Here is a 6,000-nt window from a genome sequence, read left to right on the forward strand (position 1 = left end):
ATCAGCCTGGGGGAGTGAGCAGGAAACCGACAGGAAAGCAGAGAAGGAGCGACAGAGAAATCAAAGAGACAGAAAGCCAGATAGAGACGCAGAGACAGAGACAAAGCTTCGAAAAGAGACTAACTGACAGGCCCAGAGGGGGAGAGGGAGAGACAGAGACAGAGAGAGAGAGACAAGAGCCGAGACAGGTTGACAGATCGAGAGAGAAATGTAAATGGCGCGCTGCAGAGAGACACCCAGGTCCGTGTTCGGACTCCAATGTGACATATCAACTGTGGGGAAGATGCGGGGGCGGGGGCGGTTCTTCTAACAGAGTGGTCTGTGCTCTGGTCTGTGCATTGTGACAGTGTGCTGGCAAGTGTGGCTGAGGCCATGGGACCCTGGCCTTGTGTGTTTCTGGGTGAGTGGGATTGTGGATTGTGTGTTGTCTCTCTCTGTGTGTGTGTGTGTGTGTGTGTGTGTGTGTGTGTGTGTGCTGTTTGAAGGGAGCTTTCTGTATTTGGCTTCCTCTTAGCCCTTAAATGTGGGGCCCCATGAAAGCCATGTCTCCTGTCTTAGGACTGAAGAATAGAGAATCTACTGGGGAGAAAGTGTCAGAAAGCAGCTTCGGTCTCTCACTTGCCCTGCCTGTCCAGCCCAGGACCACCCCTGCCGCAGTCCCAGAACTTGTCCAGCCCCAGCATCTCTGCCTCCTTCCCCTTCCCAAAAATCTGTGGTTAGATGGAAACCCAAAGAGGTTGGACCCCACATAGTAAATGTTTGCGTGAGGGATTTGAAGTTGGTTATGCAAATTAACGCAACTAAAATGCAGATTAAATGCTGGGCACCGTCCTGTGAGAGGTGACTGTTTCTGTCATTCCGAGTGACCAAGAGGGGACACAAGCTTTGATAGATCCCTCTCTTTGAGGGGTCAGGGTCCAGGGAAAAAAGCTAGTGGCTGCATCCTTCCTTAGGGCCTGGCACCTCTGGAGGAAATTTCTTGCTCCCAAGGGACCCCAGGGCCAGAGATTTGGAAAAGGGGTTCCGGGACTGGCAAAAGTGGGGATGTTTGGAGACCCTGGAGGTGGACAGCTGCAAAGGACCTCTTATTGACTAGGTTAAGCCAGGACTGTAATATATAGGAATAAGTTGTGCAAGATGGAGGGCACAGGGCACTCCAGGGCATGATTATTGGATGGAAGGTGATTCCCCTCATCTCGTTTTCTGTACCCCTTTCCTGCATCTCCCAGCCCATAATGGTGCAGGAAGAAAGAGGTTGCTGAGGCTCGGCCGGTGTGGAGGGAGGCCCCTACATGCTTGAAAGGGTTGGGAGAGAAAGGATTGGCAGTCAGTGGGGGAGGGGCCTCCTCCTCCAACCATAAATACAAATTTTATTCAAGGTCTTTGTCGCCATTTGTCTTCCTCGGGGGGCTGAGGGCCCTGTCGGCCCCGTGCATGTCTAATTCCGGAACTGCTCCCCCAGGCTGGATGATGGATGGATCAGAGAGGAGAGAGCAGGCCAGGGCTCACGCTGGCCTACCCTGCCCGATCCTCAAGCCCCATCGTCCCCAGGTCCTGCCACCCTTCTCCTTCCTCCTCCCCCCTCCCCTCCCCTCCCTCCACTGACCAGAGGCCCTCGTTGCTCAGCCCCATTCCTCACCCCACTCTCCTACTCACCGAGGCCCTCTTTTTGAGCCCCTCGCCTCAGCCCCTTTCAGGTCCCAGCCCTCTTCTGTCTGGAGCGTCCCTTCTCCTCCTGTCCCCAGCCCAGGCTGTGAGCTGCGGTGACCAGCAGGGCTGCAGGCGGCAGCGGGTCTGTGTGGTGGGGGGAGCAGGCTTGGCTCACAGGGAGCTGAGGGGCCAGCTCCATGAATTTATTCATGTTCTGTTGCTCTTTCCCCACGCTCTGGAATGAAGCTGCCAGCTCACCAGGTCCTTATTGCTTCCCCTGCAGCTGTCACATTCGGGCCGACGAGGGACCTGGGTAGGGTTAAGGCCAGCAAGTGCTCCTGGGGCCAGAAGCCAAGTGTCTGGGCTCAAGAAGAAATGCTGAGGCCCAGGCTGGGGTGGTCTGGGATGATTTATCCAGAGCTCCCCAGGCAGCCAAACTGGGAGGCCCCAGGGAGGTGGTGTGGTTGGGAACCGAAAGTAGGCAGAGAAGGGTGTGCTGCAGGCCGGGGCAAGGGCAGTGGAGGTGGGGACGAGTCTGATGGGGGAAGGGGAGGGGAAGGAGGGCCTTTAAAGAGTCCCCTATACTCACCTCTTTAAAAGCACAGCCCGGGGTGCCTGGCTGGCTCAGTCGGAGGAGCATGGGACTCTTGATCTTGGAAATGTGAGTTCAAGTTCCCCCCCTTTGGGCATAGAACTTACTTAAAAAAAAAAAAGTAAAATAAAAGCACAGCCCAATCTGAATCCTACCTTAACCTCCACCCGTGACTCTGCACTAACCCTGATCCTAATCCCAAATTATACACTTGACTCCTCTCCAATCCTGAAATGAATCCTAACTCCATAACCTGAGCCTAAATGGAACACATCTCTTGTTTGTCTTGTCCCGGAACCCAGGGGTCTCCCAAGAATTTCCCCCAGAGCTTACAGCCAGGTGTGTGTCAGAGTTCTGAGGACCAGACTTTGGATTAGCATGTGATTAGCATATGATTTGCATGTGATATATGCTTTCTACTCTGACGAAGTTTTTGTGTTAAAATTTTATGAAGTCTAGTGGAAAGGTCCTGGCTCCTTAAAGCTTCTCTCTTTTTGTTCCTTCTCCCACACTCCTTGTCACTGACCCAGACCCCCTCAAGGGAGGAAGAGGAGTGAGGAGATGAGCAATAGAGGGCTCCTGGGAGGAAAGATCCTAGCAGTGTGACCTGTCCCTGTCACTAGCAGGGGAACCTCCACAAGCCTCAGTTTACTCATTTGTAAGAGGAGAGAAACCAGATGGCTGATGTCACATTCTGATCTAAGAAAGCACTTTTGTTTGCTTGCACTCTCTCCTTCCTCACTTTTTGGGGTAATACATAGTGTGGCCCTCACCCTCTCACACACACTGGCTTCCAGCTTCCACATGTAAGAACGCACAGAACTGGAAACAGCCTGGGCTGCCTGGTACCAGACCCCTGGTATGAAGAGAAAGGAACTTTGCCCGCCTGAGAGGACAGGGGATAACATGGAAAGGGAAATCATATAATTGAGTGTTTGCTATACTCTAGGGCTTTTTAATGCAAGTTCTTACTGAATCCTCACAGCACCCCTGAGGTGAATATATCGTCTCCATTTTTACAGATGAGGAAGCGGCCCGGAAAGGAGCAGTGGCTTGTCCTGTACCACCCTGTAAGCGGCAGGCCTAGAACTAGAGTTCTGATCTCAGTGCCCTGGAGGAGACAGGTGGAGATGAAGACAGTGGAAGGGGAGAGAAGCTGGGCAGGAGCAAGGCTCGAGATTTGAACGGGTCTTGGAGGAGATCTATGTGTGTGAGGCCAACAGGGCAGGGCCTTGATTCAGCGTCGCTGGTCCCCCACCCCAGGGCTGTGGAGCCTGACACACAGCAGGTGCTCAATTGTTAGCTAACGGTCGGGCGAAGTTCGCCGCTGATAGGAGCTGTTCAGAAGGAAGAGGAGTGGGCAGAGAATGGGGATGGAGAAGGAAACGAAACGAATCGGAGGAAAATTGTTTTCAAGAAGCGAAAGGGAGGAAAGCAGGCCGGGGCAGACGGGTGGCACTCAGAGCCCTCTCCTTCTCCCACCACCGGTGGGAAAACAGTCTCGGTCCAAGGTCCCACTCACACTTGGCCCCATTGCGCGGAGGGTCGGCAGGCCTCAGCCGCGGGGCGAGAGGGCCAATGCGCCACCGGGCCTAGGGCTGCCGCTCCTCCCAGCACCGCAGCTCCATTCAGCCTAGGGTTCAAAGGGCGGCGCTAGCGCCCACTGGGCTGAGGACAGGCTCCTGGCTCCCACGGGGAGGGGGCAGAGGCTGTTTCCAAGGTGTTTGTCAGGCAAGATCGCGTTGCTGACTTACTTCCGCAGCCCTTGACCCCTGGCCAGGTGCGTCTCCTCGCCCTAGCCTCCCTCTCCGCCTCCTTTTGCCCCCCCCCCGCCCCCACCATCCGCCCGCTCCAGCCTCCAGTTAATGAAATGTGGCGAGCGGCCGCACAGACAGCTGTCAGACCCCTCATTTCTCCGCCGGGATATTGGATCCGCGCTGGGAGACCGACAGGTGAGCAGAGGAGGGGGTGTGCGGGGGGCCGAGGGAGGGGCGCCAGCTGGCGAGAGCCGGGAGCCCAGGAGGCAGCGCCGAGCTCGAAGCCTCGAGGGCAAGGCTAAGCGGGGTCGGCCCTAGGATGCTCTTTTTCCTCGCGGCTCTTTCCTCTTCTCCAACAAGCAGGAGACTTAACAAGCCCCATGTCCGCCGCGCCCGGACCCGGGTCCACCCGGGACACCTGGTCCTGCACCCTAGGCGGGCCTGGCTACAGCGTGCGGCGCGCGCAGCGGCTCTGAGTCGGCGGCCGCCGGCCGGTGCTTCCTCCCACCTCCTTCCATCCCTTCCTTCTTGCTCCCCCTCCTTCCCGCGCTCCCTCCCCGGCGGCCGCGGCCTTTATTAGGGATTCCGCGGCTGTCGGTCCCGCCATCCATCCTGTCCGCCGGCAATTAGGCGGCCAGACAAAGAGCAGCTTCGGATGGATGAGGGTCCCGGCGGATCGGAAATGTGAAGGGTCAGCGCTGCCGCCCGCGGCGCACCCCGCTCCCCCCTCCGCATAATCACCGGCCGCCCGTCACTCAGCCGGCCGCCCGGGGAGCTCCGGGGCCCGGGCTGGGGAGAGGGCGGGGGTGGGACTACAGCCTAGGCGCCTAGGGCAAGGCTAGGGCGGACCTGCAACAGGGGCGCCTCCTGCGGGAGAACCGAGGGCTGAGGGAGTCCGGAGGCACCTGCTGAAGAGAGAGGGCAGAATATGGCCCCGGGCGTGACCTGAAGGAGGGCTGGGGGACCGCTGCATTGGGGGCTTCCAGTGCGGAAGCAGGGATCTAGCTGCAGAGAAGAGGGTGGTGGGCCAGGCGCCCCCTGCTGGGAGACTGGGGGACGAAGCCCTAAAGGCCTCCGGTCTGTGCAAGTGAAACTGCGCCCAAGACGAGCTTTCCTAGGGAAACTGAGGGTCTGTAGCCTGGTGCGCCTCCTATCGGAATAGAGTGATACTGCGCTCCTATTTCCCATCTCTTAAGTGAAATCCAACCCACCCACATCAAATCCAAAAAAGCTCCAAGGCTAGGCGAACCCGCACGCAGCCGAGAGGAAGTTCAAGGAGTCCGGGTTTAACTGCGGATTCTTTGGCGCTAGCTCCCAGCTGACAAATCAACATCTCAATCTGACAATTAGTGGTCGAGGTGCGGGGAGAGGGGCTCTCGCCGCCTGGGCCGCTTAACCCTCCCGGCGGGCGGCAGAGAGGTGGGCGGTGGTGGCTGGCAGTGATGAACGACTCCGGGGGGGCCCGGGGCCCGGAGCGCGCATTCATTACTCGACTGACAGGCGGACGGCAGGCCGGGCGAACAGCGAGTGGACGTGCCCAGAAAGAGGCCAGTGGCAGGAGGGAGAGTAAGGGAGGTGTTTAATAGCCCCACCAACCGGTCAGCTCCCGGTTTTTTGCCTCCACCCTGGTACTTGACTTCCTTGAGCTTGGCCTCTCAGCCGTTGGAGCTGGCTCTGCTTGTAGAATTTGGGGAGCGGGGGCAGAAACCTAAGCCCTCTCCCTGGGTCTTGATTTAAGGTCTAATGTCAAGAAAGTGCGTAGCCAGGCCTTAGGACTGGGCGCTTGAGGCTGACCTGGGAGGAACTGTGCATGTCTGTGCACACAGAGGTGGTGTGTGTGACAGGGATTGAGGAGTGTGAATCACACGTGGAAGTCAGTGACAGTGTGGGTCAGTTTTAGGAATGTGTCGACCTGATTTTGTCAGTGGTGGTGTGTGTTGTGTGTGTCTGAGGATCAGCTGCAGCCTCTCCCTCCGTTTCTGTGCTGCCCCCCCCCACTTG

The sequence above is a fragment of the Ursus americanus genome, chromosome 25 (assembly GCF_024610735.1).
Source record: "Ursus americanus isolate L20-20 chromosome 25, mUrsAme1.1.p, whole genome shotgun sequence".
Classification (NCBI taxonomy): domain Eukaryota; kingdom Metazoa; phylum Chordata; class Mammalia; order Carnivora; family Ursidae; genus Ursus; species Ursus americanus.